Source organism: Haliaeetus albicilla, chromosome W (assembly GCF_947461875.1).
Source record: "Haliaeetus albicilla chromosome W, bHalAlb1.1, whole genome shotgun sequence".
Lineage (NCBI taxonomy): Eukaryota > Metazoa > Chordata > Aves > Accipitriformes > Accipitridae > Haliaeetus > Haliaeetus albicilla.
The window spans coordinates 17,317,211-17,333,943 of NC_091515.1; the positions used below are offsets into that span (position 1 = coordinate 17,317,211).

Sequence of the window (16,733 nt, forward strand, 5' to 3'; positions counted from 1 at the left end):
CTGGACACCTCGTGAAGAAGCTTGCACAGCCAATAGAGAATAAGATAGTGTCGCGTGAACCGGGGTATTGTACCAATTAGAGTATTGTATAAGGCGCGTGCACAAGCGCATAAGGTATATAACTGTGTCAAACATTGTAGAAAATGGACTTCACTTGATCACATTGGTCTGTGTGTGATGTCCGCTGTGGATCCTCCGCAACATTTGGTGCCCGAACAGGGACCCTCAGATCAGCACTTTATCGTCTCTACGAGAATTTCTGGTGCAGCTGAACCGACGAGGGAGCGGAGGAGCTGGCTGAGACTGTTCCTGCTGCCCCGGCAGGATGGCATGAGCTTCAGCTAAGCTGGGAAGAACGACATGAGCTTCAGCTGAGCTGGGACGCGCATAAGTTTGAATCTTGCCCTGAGCTGGGAAAACAAGGAGACGTGCAAAAGCTTGAATCTCGCCCTGATCAGGTGAGCGGTTGGAGAAGGAGATGCAGTTGGACAAAAGGCAGGAAGCAGTCCTAAAGCTCCTTCGTTATCTTCTCTCTGAGAGAGGACTGAAATTCGATAATTCTGTGTTAAAGGGGTTGCTTTTATGGGCCTGGAAGAAAGAACTTATCCCTAGTATAAATATTGCATTTGAAGAAGCGACCTGGGATAATATAGGCAAGGCGCTGTGGGACGCTATTAGCTGCAGGGGGGATAAGGTAAAGGAGATAAAAAAATACGCAGAGCACTGGAAGGTAATTCAAGACATGCTGGAGACAATGACAGCGGACCGGCAGGCAGCCGCCGCTCTCTGCACGGCAGTGACCCCCTCTGCTGCCTCCATGGCTGCCGCGTCAGCCTACCCCGCTGCAGTTAGGGGGACATTCTCTACACAACTATCTCTACCCCCCCAACATCCATCTCCGTTAACGCTAAGACGCCTGCACAGACACAGCCTTTGCCTATACCCAGCCAGGCCGCTGGTGCCGAAAAAATTCCCCCGTCTGTTACTCCGCAAGAAACAGGGGAATTAGGGGGGGCCGATTGTCGCCCGACAGATCTGAAGCCGACAGACTCGGGGGTGACTAATGCGGATAAACAGATTGCGGGGGAGAGGGAACCATCTCCATCGGGTAGTGCGATGGAAGAGCTGAGGGAGGTGGTGAACCAATTACAAAAACTGACAGTACGGTCGGAAGAGCTCCTGAGGGAGGTGGTGAACCAATTACAAAAACTGACAGTACGGTCGGAAGAACCAGAAATGAGGGAGAAACGTTCATCCTCCCGAAAGGATGAATCGAGAAGGCAAGAGAACGAAGATTCTGGCCGTATACCAGTCCCGCTCCCTCTTCCCCCCTTCTCACCACCCCCTCCAGCACCTCCCCCAGCCCCTCCGGCACCTCCCTCGGCCCTGCCCTCGGCCCCTCCCCTCCCGCCTCCTCCACCACCCCCTCCCGCCCCCTTCTCACCGCCCTCTCCGGCCCCTCCCCTCCCTCCCCCTCCCTCCTCCTCTCCCTTTCCGCCACCCCCTCTGCCCACTTGCAGCGGCGCGTGTCAGCCGGCCATGGAGTGGCCGCCGCCAGCCGGCCACGGCCGGCCCCCGGGCAGAACCATCCGCGCCCCCGCCACCGCCCTTTAATCCATCCCGCCTCTCGGAACCAGAGACGGTGAAACCAACTGCGCCCGCGATAGACGCGGAGTCGCCTGCAATAGCCGCTGCAGAAGCCGCTGCAGAAGAAAGGCAGAGACATTGGAGGGGAGTAATAAAAGAAGGGACTATGCTCCAAGCATTCCCAGTTATTGCACCAAATGGACAGAAAAAATGGGAGGCGTTTGACTGGAAGGTCATTGAGAAATTAAAGAATGCTGTGAGTCAGTACGGAATCAAATCTGCGTTAGCTCACCAAATACTGCAATTCATTTTTTCTGCTGATACGCTGATACCTCAAGATATTAAACAGATAGCACATTTGGTTTTGGAGCCCTCCCAAATGTTAGTGTTTTTCCGACAGTGGGAGACGCTCTGTGATCGGGAACAAGCAACACCACGACAACAAACAGATCCCTTATGGGGAGTAACCACGCAGATGCTGATGGGTACTGGACCCTTCGCATCAGGGAACGCCCAGGTACAATGTATCACTGAGGTTCATCATCTATCACAGATGTTGGCGTATCAAGCTTTTCTTACTATACCAGACAAAATGCGAAGCCATACTTTTACTCAGGTGAAACAGGAGCCTAACGAACCTTTCACACAGTTTATTAATAGACTGCATAGGGCAATCTATGATCACCCTGACATGAACGAGGGCATAAAAGAAAACATGTTCAAAATGCTCACTTTTGAAAATGCTACTGAAAAGACACGCAAAGCATTGTGTAATTTGCCGAAAAATGCAGACGTCGTTGATATGATAGAAGACATGAATCGATCAGTGGACTCACAGAAAGTAGCCTATGTTGCCGCAGCTCTACAAGAAGCAATAAAGATGCATAAGGCCAGTAAGACACCCTTGGTCAAGTGTTTTAACTGTGGCAAACGTGGCCACATTAGGAGCAAATGTACAGCTTCTGCTAACAATAAGTGCTGCAACAACTGTAAGAAAGATAACCATACCACCAAGAATACAGGAAGAAGGGAAACTTTACACCGACCGCGAAGGCCCCTCGCGTGACGACACAAATGCAAGGGGCTTGGGCTGCCAGCCCTCAGGCAGCCTCGCAACCACCAGATCCGCCACTGCAGGAAGCTCCGGAGTGGATGTAGAAACCGCAGTAGACATTACGTTGATGGATGCAGGGGTACACTTGGTGGATAGCAACATAAAGGGACCATTGGGGTTCGGGCTTAGTGCATTTTTAATGGGACGATCTTCAACAGCTCTAAAAGGAATTTTGGTAGTCCCAGGGCTTATTGATGCAGACTATTGTGGGACTGTGAAAATTATGATTCATGTTTTAATTCCTCCTGTTCCTATTCCTAAAGGTACCAGAATAGCACAATTAGTTCCATTCAGGTCGTGTGTTCCGAACCCAGGTGAAGTACAACGTGGAGATGGTGGATTCGGCTCCACAGGGAAACTGCAGGTATATTTTGCCATGGACATAACAAAAGGTAAACCAGAAAAGGTAGTGCAATTGGAAGGGCCTGATGGAGTTATCGTCAAGAAACCGATGACATTCGATACAGGAGCTGATGTTACGATTATTTCACGATATATATTTGGCCTCCATCGTGGCCACTGATCAATCCAAATTTTGGCATTGCAGGGATAGGGGGCACACAAGCCACCTTAGTAAGTCAGCTACCCATTACCCATTTGTGTTCCCCAACGGTGAGCACATTATGACACGTCCGTATGTCATGGCTACCCCAACTGAATTGTTTGGCCTCATAGGCCATGATTTATTGAGCCAAATGAAGGCAATGTTAGTGACCCATCCTTTTTAGGAGCGGTCACTGAGGGGCAGCCAATCCTGAAAATTAGCTGGAAAACAGATGAGCCTGTTTGGATTGATCAGTAGCCGCTAAATTCTGAAAGGCTGCTAAAAATACAAGAGTTAGTTGAGGACCAATTGAGAGCGGGACATGTTGTTCCTTCTACTAGTCCATGGAATACACCAATATTTACCATTCCCAAGAAAAGTGGGAAATGGAGACTGTTACATGATCTCAGAGCTGTGAATGCAGTGATGCACAGTATGGGAGCCCTGCAGCCGGGTTTGCCATCTCCAGTTATGCTTCCAGAAGAATGGGATTTGTTAATTATAGATCTAAAGGATTGTTTTTTCACCATTCCCTTGCACCCAGATGACGCTGAACGGTTCGCCTTTTCGGTACCGTCGATTAACAAGGCAGAGCCCTATAAGAGATACCATTGGGTCATGTTACCGCAATGAATGCGCAATTCCCCCACGATGTGTCAGGTGTATGTGGCCTGGGCATTAGAGCCTGTAAGAAAGCAGTTTCCTCAGCTGATTATTTATCATTATATGGATGACATTTTGATAGCGGGAAGGAACTTGCCACAGGATGAAATTTTAACTCAATTGCAGGACATCTTAAGCCATCGCGGAGTAATAATTGCTCCTGAAAAGGTGCAAAAGGCAGCACCTTGGAAGTATTTGGGGTAGCACATAGATGCTAGCAAGGTTAAACCTCAGAAGGTTCAAATAACATCAGAAATTTCAACGGTGCATGATGTCCAGAAGCTTGTGGGAGATATCCAGTGGGTGCGGAATCTTTGCGGTATCACTAATGACGATATGGCCCCTCTGGTAGAACTCTTGGGTACGAGCGCACGTGCAGATGAGAAACGGGAAATGGCAGAGCTGACCAATTGGTTGCAGCGGCATGGGAGCCTCCTCCAGGGAATAGCTTTCAACAAGCACGGCAATCACATGCGTTCTTGCACCAACCCGCTAGGATGTTAGCAAAGCAATTTGACTTACCACTCACTGATGCCCAAGGTATCGTTAAAGCATGCCCCGATTGTCAAAAGGAAGGGCTGGGCTTGGGCTGTGGGGTTAACCCAGGAGGTCTCTTGCCATTGCAGTTGTGGCAAATGGATGTCACCCATGTCATGTGGTTTGGTGCAAAGCGTTATGTGCATGTGTGTATTGATACCTATCCTGCTGCCATGTGGGCCACGGCACAAACTGGAGAAAAGGCCTTACATGTTGAACGACATCTTCACGCTTCTTTTGCAGTGCTGGGTGTGCCTAAAGAAATTAAGATGGACAACGGCCCGGCCTATGGTTCTACACAATTTGCTCGATTTTGTAATTTGTGGGGAATTCACCATGGTACGGGTATTCCACATCTTCCCACAGGACAGGCTATTGTTGAACGGGCCAACCAGACCCTAAAGAGCATGCTGCAAAGACAAAAGGGGGGAACCCAGGGCTTACTTCCAGAGGAGCGATTGGCCAAAGCCTTATTTGTGCTAAATTATCTTAGATTGACAGGTGATCACAAAGACCCACCGATGGTAGTGCATCATGCTCTTTTACAGGCGGAAAGGATGCAACAAAGTACAGGAATCATGGTAATGTATAAGGACCCAGAGTCCAGGCAATGGTGCGGACCTGCAGAAGTAAAACTTACTGGGAGAGGGTATATGTGTTTGCTTACAGATCGAGGCATTCGCTGGATCCCAGCCAAGTGGGTCAAGCCATGGCTTCGCACTGATGCTGGACCCGGAATCGTCCCAACGGCAACTGGCATGGCACCGGCGGGTGCTGGAGCCACTGATCAGACAGATTCTGACTAATAGAGTATTACACTTTAGAGGACTAGCGGACATTGAGTCCTTCAGAGAGGTTTTTTGGTTAGAGCATTATAAGGATTTATCGCTTGCAGAAGACTTAGAACAGCGTGCCTTATTGTATATAGAACTTGCATTAGGTAAAAAGTGTGTTAAGCATAATTTGATTAAACATAGTGTGATTACAGGAAGACAGTGTGGGGTAAACGTAAAAGTTAGTTAAAGCCAAAATTAGGGGTAAGGTCTATTTCCATTAATAACCTGGGAATGAGGTTGATTGTGTTTCCACAGATACAGGCCCACAACGGACTCCTGTTCGATTTCTACGATCATCATCATCTGGAGCATCACAGATGGTGTGGCAATATGAATACCACCTCAGCCGAAAACTAATGTATAGGTCACCTTGGTTAACATAACAGGTCAAGATTCTCTGTGCATCGCAACCGCATCATAAAGCCCATGAACCAATAGACAAGATGGCTATGACTCGTGCAGCGCGCCTGACCAGCGAGCGCATGCGTCATAGATTGCAACCGAGGCGGACTTTTGGCACCCGCTGGCCACGTGTGCCAAAACCCGTTCCTCTGCAAATGTATAAATACCAGGATTTTCCAAAGAGCATCGGGCTGGTGTATGGTAAGGCCATCGTTGCCTCTGTGGGGACGCCCATGGAAAGCTGGCACCTACCGATTGCTGGGCTGAGTTTGCGGAGCAAGATGACACAAGAATGTATGGATGGTTCATCTTCCTCATAGTCCTCATGGTCTGGGTCATTAGGGGTAATGGGTTGGCTCAAAGAATTATGGGCATTATTGTAGTTATTGTGATTTTAGCTATTGTAATAATTTTACCTTGTTCAGCTTGTTAAGAAAAAATGGCATCCCAAGTTATTAAGCAAACCTGGATTATTCAAAAACAAAAAGGGGGAATTGTTGAGGATTTCTTGGCTGGGTGAGGGCATGTGAGCAATCCAGCCGTTAGGTGGGAACGAAGCATAAGTTTACAAAGTGCTGGAGCGGACAAGGATGCTGTGTCCTTGTACGCTGGGAAAAAGGAAGATAAGAAGAGCCTGACAAACAACTCCTGGATGCCGAAGAATGAGATAAGTAACTGCTGGACACCTCGTGAAGAAGCTTGCACGGCCAATAGAGGATAAGATAGTGTCGCGTGAACCGGGGTATTGTACCAATTAGAGTATTGTATAAGGCGCGTGCACAAGCGCATAAGGTATATAACCGTGTCAAACATTGTAGTAAATGGACTTCACTTGATCACATTGGTCTGTGTGTGATGTCCCCTGTGGATCCTCCACAACATCTCCCCAAGATGTTTGGTCTGTTATTTTACACATTATATAATGTTTGCTGGAGAAAGCCAATGGCTTTGGTGTCCTTTTTGAATGGAAGTGTTTCATAATGTGGTTGAAGACTATGATTCACCTTAACCTTTATATCTCGTGGATACTGAGTTATTGACTCTCAGTTATATTTTGAGATTCCTTCAGCCTAACACGATATGATGTTCTTGATTCTGAGACTTGCCAGTAAACTGTGATAACAAAAAACCCCTGCAGAAATAGGACTATTTCTTCCATTCAAAGTTTTGCTTCATTTCTCTCCTTGAATTTTATGCTTTTTCATCCAGTTTGCTTTTGAAAAGGGAAGCCTTTTCCTCCCTGCTCCCATCAGGCATACATTACAGGAGGCAAAGTGTTTTCTCCAAGGAAAGCTTTCACTTCTTCAAAAGTACCAAAAAAGTATTCCAAAAACAGAGGGCACACTTTTTCCTGCTCTGCTTCAAAAACTTTTTTCACATTAGTCATACACCTTTTCAAGACAGGGAGAGGTGGGACCCCTCATTTTCATTCTTAAAACATTTAGAACAAAACAAGTATGTTTATACTCAGCCCCAAAGTTTAACTACTCCGTCCTTGTGTTTGTTTAATTGGTCTAAAATTTCCACTGGAAATTTTGCTCTCTCCATTTTGGAATGGAGAACAGAAAGACATGTGAGTTCTGGTGGTTCCCACAAACTGCCCCAGTAATTGCATTGCCTACTCCAGCACTGGAAAGAACAGTGCTCAGACTCCTTTGTTAGATGAAGGATATTCATGACTCCTGGACCAGTTCTGCCCTGCTGACGCTGGTATTTGTATTGGGTTTGCGTTGAAAGGTTTTGGTAGCAGGGGGGGAGCTACAGGGGTGGCTTCTGTGAGAAGCTGCCAGAAGCTTCCCCCATGTCTGATAGAGCCAATGTCAGGCAGCTCCAAGGCAGATCTGCCTCTGGCTAAGGCTGAGCCAATCAGTGATGATGGTAGCACCTCTGAGATAACATATTTAAGAAGGGAGAAAAAACTGCTGCGTGTAGGAGTCAATTATATGGAACTTAGTGACTGGGCCTGAAAGTAGCTCATGGTCGCAAGAGCATTCCAGACGCCTTTAGAAGGCCTTGAACAGAATAAACAAGAAGACAGAAAAAGAAAGATCCCAATTAGAAAAACACAGGTGCACATTCCACGATAAAGGGAACTTGGCACAAACAACCTCAATTCAGCAGTTTATCTTGACCAATTAGACTGAGACAAGTTTCGCATGTTTTAGTTAATATAGCCAATTATGTCCTATGTTTATGCGCGTGTACAGAGTTAGTATAACCAACTATATCTTATGTTTATACGCGTGTACAGTGTCGATATAACCAATCACATTTTATGCTTGTGCGCGTGGACACTAAATGCTTGCATGCAGCAGCCAATCAAAGCTTCTTAGGAACTTAGAGAATTGTATAAGAAAGATCAGCTAGGCTCAATAAACTGGTGACTTTGATCATCATATTGGTGTCCTGTTGTCCGTCCCCGCATGGAATTTCTCTACAGCTGCGCAACAATGGCTGGGAGAGAGGAGTGAGAACATGTGAGAGAAACAACTCTGCAGACACCAAGGTCAGCGAAGAAGGAGAGGGAGGAGGTGCTCCAGGTGCCAGAGAGAGATTTCTCTGCAGCCCATGGTGAAGACCATAGTGAGGCAGGCTCGGTGGAGTAGATATCCACCTGCAGCCTGTGGAGGAGCCCACGCTGGAGTAGGTGGATGCCTGAAGGAGGTTGTGACCCCATGGAGAGCCCGCACTGGAGCAGGCTCCTGGCAGGACCTGTGACCCTGTGGAGAGGAGCCCATGCTGGAGCCGGATTTCTGGCAGGACTTGTGACCCCACGGGGGACCCACTGCCGCAATTGAGAGATGGGACACAGCTTGATGCAAGCAGAGAGTCGTTTTATTGCATATAACACTCAATTATATAGGAAATTAGAAGACGCGTTTTTTAAACTGATTGGTTGTTATGCTTCAAAGTTCTTATCAGCGCGCGCTAATTGGTAGCTACTTAAACTTTAGCAATTGGACTGTTAGCAACTAAGCTCCTTTTGCAAAAGACTCTAAGTTCCAGCCCTTTATCGAGCATGACTCACGGGTCAGTAATTCTCCACCACATCGGCGCCTCTCTGTTTCCCTTATCAGGCCTTCCAAGGTTTATAGCCTACAAGTTCCAGCACATCCCCTTCTAACAACGGAGCAGTACCCGCCGTCCTGTCTGATTCCTTCAAGCCTTGCCCTACAACCCACCCTGGAGCAGTCTGTTCCTGAAGGACTGCACCCTGTGGAAAGGACCCATGCTGGAGCAGTTTATGAAGAACTGCAGCCCGTGGGAAGGACCCACATTGGAGCAGTTCGTGGAGGACTGTTTCCCATGGGAGGGACCTCATGCTGGAGCAGGGGAAGAGTGTGAGGAGGAAAGAGCAGCGGAGACAACATGTGATGAATTGACTACAACCCCCATTCCCCATCCCCCTGCACCACTCAAGGGGGAGGAGTTAGAGAAAATCAGGAGTGAAGTTGAGCCCAGGAAGAAGGCATGAGTGGGGGGAAGGTGGTTTAAGATATGGTTTTATTTCTCATTATCCTGCTCTGAATTGGTTGGTAATAAATTAAGTTAATTTTCCCCAAGTCTAGTCTGTTTTACCTGTGATGGTAATTGGTGAGTGATCTCTCCCTTTCCTTATCTCGACCCAGAGCCTTTCATCATATTTTCTCTCCTCTGTGGAGTTGAGGAGGGGGAGTGATAGAGCATCTTTGGTGGGCATCTGGCATTCCCATTGGCTTGACTGGAAGGAGAATCAAGCTCACAGAAATCACGGTGAGAAGCATGACGCAAATTTTATACCCACAAAACCACAGTTCATATCAGTCTAGGAGAGGCAGATAATGAATTCTTTGGCTTTTTAGAAGCTGTTGCTTGATTTTACACCACTGGAGAATCTGCAGAAAAAAAAGTTGAAGGCAGAAGAGAGGGCTTTTTGAATTGTTTAGAGATGATTGCCTATGCTGAATTTCCATGTTGGGCAACTGCTTTACAAAATGCCTCTGCCTCATGGAGCTAATAAATTAAAATAGGTACACATAACAAAGGGAAAAAAATAAGAGGACTTCTACATTGTACTTTACTTGCCTCAAAAAGCACAGAATAGTTGTACCCCAATCCCCAGTATCAGGGATTCAAATTGGCTCCCTTAATGCTAGCCATGGCTAACAGTGGAGGAGATATTCTGAGACATTCTTTGCTCTCTTTAATATCTGTCATGGTTTAACCCCAACCAGCAACTAAGCACCACCCATCCGCTCGCTCATTCCCCCCAACCCAGTGGGATGGGGGAAAGAATTGGGAAAAACAAAAAGTAAAACTCATGGGTTGAGATAAGAACAGTTTAATAGAACAGAATGGAAGAAAATAATAATGATAATAATAACAATAATAAAATGACAATAATAACAAGAGGATTCGAATATACAAAACAAGTGATGCACAATGCAATTCCTCACCACTTGCTAACCAATGCCCAGTTAGTTCCCGAGCAGCAATCTGCCCCCAGGACAACTCCGCCCAGTTTATATACTAGATCTGACATCACATGGTATGGAATACCCCGTTGGCCACTTTGGGCCAGCTGTCCTGGCTGTGTCCCCTCCTAACTTCTTGTGCCCCTCCAGCCTTCTTGCTGGCTGGGCATGAGAAGCTGAAAAATCCTTGACTTAGTATAAACACTGCTTTATAACAACTGAAAACATCAGTGTGTTATCAACATTCTTCTCATACTGAATCCAAAACATAACACTATACCAGCTACTAGAAAGAAAATTAACTCTATCCCAGCTGAAACCAGGACAACATCCCTAGTAGTGCCAGAGAAGTATAAAACAGCTTTAGTGTAACTGATGATTGGGCTGCCAGAATGGTAAGCTTGTTGCTTCTTTCATAGTGTCCTGGTTTCAGCTGGGATAGAGTTAACTGTCTTCCTAGTAGCTGGTACAGTGCTATGTTTTGAGTTCAGTATGTGAAGAATGTTGATAACACTGATGTTTTCAGTTGTTGCTCAGTAGTGTTTAGACTACAGTCAAGGATTTTTCAGCTTCTCATGCCCAGCCAGGGCACCTGACCCAAACTGGCCAACAGGGTATTCCATACCATGTGACGTCCCATCTAGTTTAGGAACGGGGAAGTGGGGGGGCAGGGAATCACCGCTCGGGGACTGGCTGGGTGTCGGTCGGCGGGTGGTGAGCAATTGCCCTGCGCATCATTTGTACATTTCAATCCTTTTATTACTACTGTTGTAATTTCATTAGTGTTATCATTATCATTATTAGTTTCTTCTTTTCTGTTCTATTAAACCGTTCTTATCTCAACCCACGAGTTTTACTTCTTTTCCTGATTTTGTACCCCATCCCACTCGCAGTCGGGGTTCTGGAGTCGAGGATATTGAGGATCCGAGGCTCGCTATACTCCAACTGAAAAAGAGATATTGGCAGCATATGAAGGAGTTCGAGCCGCCTCAGAAGTGGTTGGTACTGAAACACAGCTCCTCTTAGCACCCTGACTGCCAGTGCTGGGCTGGATGTTCAAAGGGAGGGTCTCCTCTACACATCACGCGACTGACGCCATGTGGAGTAAGTGGATCGCACTGATCACACAACGGGCTCGCATAGGAAACCCCAGTTGCCCAGGAATTTTAGAAGTGATCACGGACTGGCCAGAAGGCAAAGATTTTGGAATGTCGCCAGAGGAGGAGGTGGCATGTGCTGAAGAAGCCCCGCTGTATAATAAACTGCCAGAAAATGAGAGGCAATATGCCCTGTTCACTGATGGATCCTGTCGCATTGTGGGAAAGCATCGGAGGTGGAAAGCTGCTGTATGGAGTCCTACACGACAAGTTGCAGAAACTGCTGAAGGAGAAGGTGAATCGAGTCAGTTTGCAGAGGTGAAAGCCATCCAGCTAGCGTTAGATATTGCTGAAAGAGAAAAGTGGCCAGTGCTCTATCTCTATACTGACTCATGGATGGTGGCAAATGCCCTGTGGGGGTGGTTACAGCAATGGAAGCAGAGCAACTGGCAGCGCAGAGGTAAACCCATTTGGGCTGCCACACTGTGGCAAGATATTGCTGTTCGGATAGAGAAGGTAGTGGTAAAAGTACATCATGTAGATGGTCACGTACCCAAGGGTCAGGCCACTGAAGAACATCAAAACAACCAACAGGTGGATCAGGCTGCCAAGATTGAAGTGGCTCAGGTGGACCTGGACTGGCAACATAAGGGTGAGCTATTTATGGCTCTGTGGGCCCATGATACCTCAGGCCATCAGGGAAGAGATGCAACATATAGATGGGCTCGTGATCGAGGGGTGGACCTGACCATGGACACTATCGCGCAGGTTATCCATGAATGTGAAACATGTGCTGCAATTAAGCAAGCCAAGCGGTTAAAGCCCCTGTGGTATGGAGGGCGATGGCTGAAATATAGATATGGGGAAGCCTGGCAGATTGACTACATCACACTCCCACGAACCCGCCAAGGCAAGCGCTATGTGCTTACAATGGTGGAAGCAACCACCGGATGGCTGGAAACATATCCCGTGGCCCATGCCACTGCCCGGAACACTATCCTAGGCCTTGAGAAGCAGGTCTTGTGGCGACACGGCACCCCAGAAAGAATTGAGTCAGACAATGGGACTCATTTCCGAAACAACCTCATAGACACCTGGGCCAAAGAGCATGGCATTGAGTGGGTGTATCACATCCCCTATCATGCACCAGCCTCTGGGAAAATCGAGCAGTTCTATTAAACTGTTCTTATCTCAACCCACGAGTTTTACTTCTTTTCCCGATTTTCTCCCCCATCCCACTGGGTGGGGGGGGAGTGAGTGAGCGGCTGCGTGGTGCTTAGTTGCTGGCTGGGGTTAAACCACGACACATAGGAAATACTTATATTAATTTACAAACACTCCCATACATCACAGCTGGAAAAAACCATGAGTGATACTGCTGCTCTACTTAATTCACTTCCAACCATCGTTATAAATTGTTCTACTACTATATACTTTCAAGGATAGAGCAAGTGTTGGGACAGTGCATGACCCATAGGCCAAGTAACATGCTACACACTCTTGTATCTTAAGAAAGTGATAAAATATAGAAGTATGTATATCTAATTGTGGTGGGTTGACCTTGGCTGGATGCCAGGTGCCCACCAAGCTGCTCTATCACTCCCCCTCCTCAGCAGGACAGGGGAAGAAAATAAGATGGAAAAGAACTCGTGGGTCAAGATAAAGGCAGTTTATATGGAGGGGTCCTCCACGGGCTGCAGCTGGATATCTACTCCACCATGGACCTCCATGGGCTGCGGGGGGGACAGCCTGCCTCACCATGGTCTTCACCACGGGCGGCAGGGAAATCTCTGCTCCAGTGAGTGGCAGTACACCCCCACACACACAACAGGAAACGAAACTTCTCCAGGCAGGGAGGAGAGGAAAAAAAATAACAAACCCTAGAGGCCGCAGGTTGAAAAATGAACTGACCAATTGAGATGCACCAGGTACACTGAGGTGACCTTTTGGCCAATAGGGATTAAAATGACCACAGATCAGATTCGACAAGGGTATAAATGGGGTCCTGCCAGAGGACATTTTGGAATCAGTCCTCCTCGGAGCAGCAAGTCTGCAGTCAGGGACTCTCCCCTTGGGTCAGGATGCTGCCCTAGGTAACTCCTCGAGGTTGAGAGCCCTCATCTTTTAGGTGAGTGGTATGCGCATTTTGAGTCATAATTTTAAATCTTAAGAATTCTTAAGTCGGCTGTGTAGTACTAATTCCCCTTACATCATTGAGCCTGTGGTTTACAAATGTTATGGGAGTTCTAACTAACTTTTTACTGAAGAATAAATCTGAGTTTTAACACCTGTTGGATTTGATTGTGCATGCCTCTGTAACACAGTGCCTGGAGCACCTCCTCCCCCTCCTTCTTCACTGACCTTGGTGTCTGCGGGGTTGTTTCTCTCACATATTCTCACTCCTCTCCTCCGGCTGCTGTTGCGCAGCAGTTTTTTCCCCTTCTTAAATATGTTATCACAGAGGTGCTACCACTGTCACTGATTGTCTCGGCCTTGGCCAGCGGCGGGTCCAAGTTGGAGCTGGCTGGCATTGGCTCTGTCAGACATGGGGGAAGCTTCTGGCATCTTCTCACAGAAGCCGTTCCTGTAGCACCCCCGGTACCAAAACCTTGCCACGCAAACTCAATACAGAGACCAAGATATAATATGATGCAGTCAAAACTGAACTGCACTGTTGTCTGTAATGAGCCATGCAGATATATAAATATATGTTTGTACACATATATAAAAACACACACAGAGTAGTGTTCTGTCATACTGTATTTGAGGCTATGTATTGTACAATCATGCAATATAAAGGAACACTTAATAGTAATGTCTATCACTGATATCTTTAAAGGCACTTGGGGATTATGCTATGTGAACACCAGAGGGATTAGATTTAATGTCTATGCAGAAAGTGGTAAAATAAGAGGGAACTTGATTGTATAAATGCAAATCTCAGTTACACCAAGGCTTCTTTAAAATGGGCCTAATCGTATCTACATTTATGCCTGTTTTAATGTCCCTGTATTTTGTCTGAGTGATATAAGGGGCCATAATGTGGATATGTCTGTCCTTCTAGTTAGTATTATTGCACTTATGTTAAAGGTTGTTATTGTTTTGGTTTTAGTTTGAAGGGAGATTTGTATATAGTTATTTATTACTTGGTTAACAATTATTGCATAAATACAATGTATTAAATAACCTCGTAGGCTGCTGAAACTAGATATAGCTCAGAACACTTCAGTTTTCAGACCACTTTAGTATTATTTTAGCATTATTGCATGAATCTTTCTCTTATGAATTGTGGTGTTTAAGAATATTATTCTTATTGACCAAAATTCCTTCAACCATTGCATTTTACTTTTTCTCTTAAAAAAATAAAGGACAACATAAGTGGAATGCTTTCTTTTTACAGTCTGCACTTCTTTTTAGTTATTGATTTGATTTCTGCAGCACCAATTTGATTTCTTAGTGTATAAGGATACATTAGTGTCTCTTTAAATCACTTGTGAATCTTTAATAGCACCCTCTGTGTTTATAGAAGCTGCAAGAAACCTGTCAGAGCAGCAGCATGCCCCTAGCTATATCTTGCATGTTTGTGTATTATTTAGTAATTGTTGGGGGATGCAACGGGTCTGCGGAATGCCTGACAGTTCGAGAACAGTGTGACCTTGAGCAGCTTGTAGTGTATCCTTGAAAGTCTGGAAAGATCCGAGAAGAGCGGTACAAAAACAAGATAATGATAAGAAGAACCGTCCTGATGAACTCACCAATCATGAATTGTTAGTTACTAACTAAACCAAATCATATACTAACGCATACTCTGAAGAAGGGGATAAAAAAGTGTGTTAGAACAATAAAGTAGCCATTTTGCATGATCTATTACTTGTCGTGTCCGTCTCTACCGCGACAAGTAAGTGCGGTTATTTGGGACTTAATTATATGGCATGGTTTCTTCATTTTGTTTTTGTTGTGGAACAAGCAAAAGACATGTATAATGACCCACGGCTCTTAAGTACCTTTCAGCATTTAGCATGATGAAAGCCTACAAGGTTTCAGTACATATTTCAGTTCATCAGAATTTCCAACTGTTAATACTCCTATTTACACATTCTCCCACAAAAAATAAAGACACTCTAGGGACCAATGTTATGAAACCCCACCTACTTTGTACTTCATATTTCCAGCCCTTCCATCTCTCAGGCCTCATCCTCTTTGAATGCCTGCAATATAAGAGGGACTATATAGCATGCCTGGAATGTTTCTAAATCCAGGAACTAGTAGACCAAAGAGGGAATCAGATTCCAGAGCCTAGAGACTTGTTGTGTTAAAGCGTAACGAAGATCGGCAGAAAATAAACCCCCTTGCATTCCAGCTTGTCCTCAGATATCAGAGGGGCTGGGGGCAGCTAGGCTTAGATTCTAGGTGATGCACAATTCAGCACTAGAAGTTCGGTTGCATTCAATATATTGAACTATCATGATTATGGATGCACTAATAGTGAACTATACTTTCAATTTAGCCACGTTCAACAAATTAGAATGGCCAGACTTGAGGAGTTTGGTTGTGTTCAATGAACTATCAAGGCTAGATTTTAATGAACAGTAGAGTTTATTAAAGCAATACAAGTACAGGTTCTTTTGGCTTGCCGGTGATAAATACACTGTCTGCAAAGCACGTGCAAGTACCAAGAATACAGCTGACTACAAGCACATTAAATTATGGAAAAACTCTATAGATATTTCTAAGTTTCCCGGGGAAGCACTCGGTATAACCGAGGGTTTGAATCTTACTCAACAGGCATCCCTGTGGGGGGTAAGAGAAGTTCAGCCCGTCGACTGATACCAGAAGTCAGCAATATCCTCCCAACTTGTCTATGATGGTATCTTCCCTAGCATTCCTCCTCTCTTAAGCCCTTTTATACTATTTTCTTTTTTTAGGTGGAGCTTGAGTGACTCTAGTCATACATATCTTTATTATGATTGGTATAAAATCTCCTCGCTTTACTTTTAAAGGTATATGCTAGAGAAAATTCAGAGCGCGTGCTCAATGAGGGGTGGTCGCACCTTGGAGGCAGGTAGCTTTTGGGATGGTGGTGTGTTTTGGTATTATAATGAGATTATAATGAGAAAAGTTCACCCAGAGAACATGATTTAGTGTGTCACTACTCCAGAACTGGGCACATGTGATATAAATCAGAAGTAAGACAATAGCATTGACAGAACCCCCATTATTTCACCTCCTTGCTTCAGTGGATTCAGTGCAGGGACCTTCCATTCTTGTTCCTATCATTCCAGTTCCCTATCCCTGCAGTGGTATCACAGAGCCTGGCCGCAGTGTCTCCACTCTGCTCCACCCTCTGTGTTGCTTCTCTTAGGGTCAGCATACCAAGCTCCCTTGGTGTCACTAACATCTAAGGTTGCAGGTTATGTTGCTTAGGGAATTATTATGGAACAGATTTCTTGCATATCCACTGCATTTCACCCTGGAGTTTTACCTTCCCTTAAGAGGGGG

At 45.8% G+C, this 16,733-nt stretch overlaps 1 long non-coding RNA gene across 1 annotated transcript in view; it reads left to right on the forward strand.

Annotated features, from left to right (window-relative positions):
- The first annotated feature begins 232 nt into the window (after positions 1-232).
- LOC138683504 (uncharacterized) overlaps positions 233-16,733 on the forward strand; it is a 612,710-nt gene continuing 596,209 nt past the window's right edge. The window contains exon 1 of the long non-coding RNA XR_011323012.1: positions 233-391. This is a non-coding gene — a long non-coding RNA (uncharacterized lncRNA). The remainder of the gene's footprint in view (positions 392-16,733) is intronic.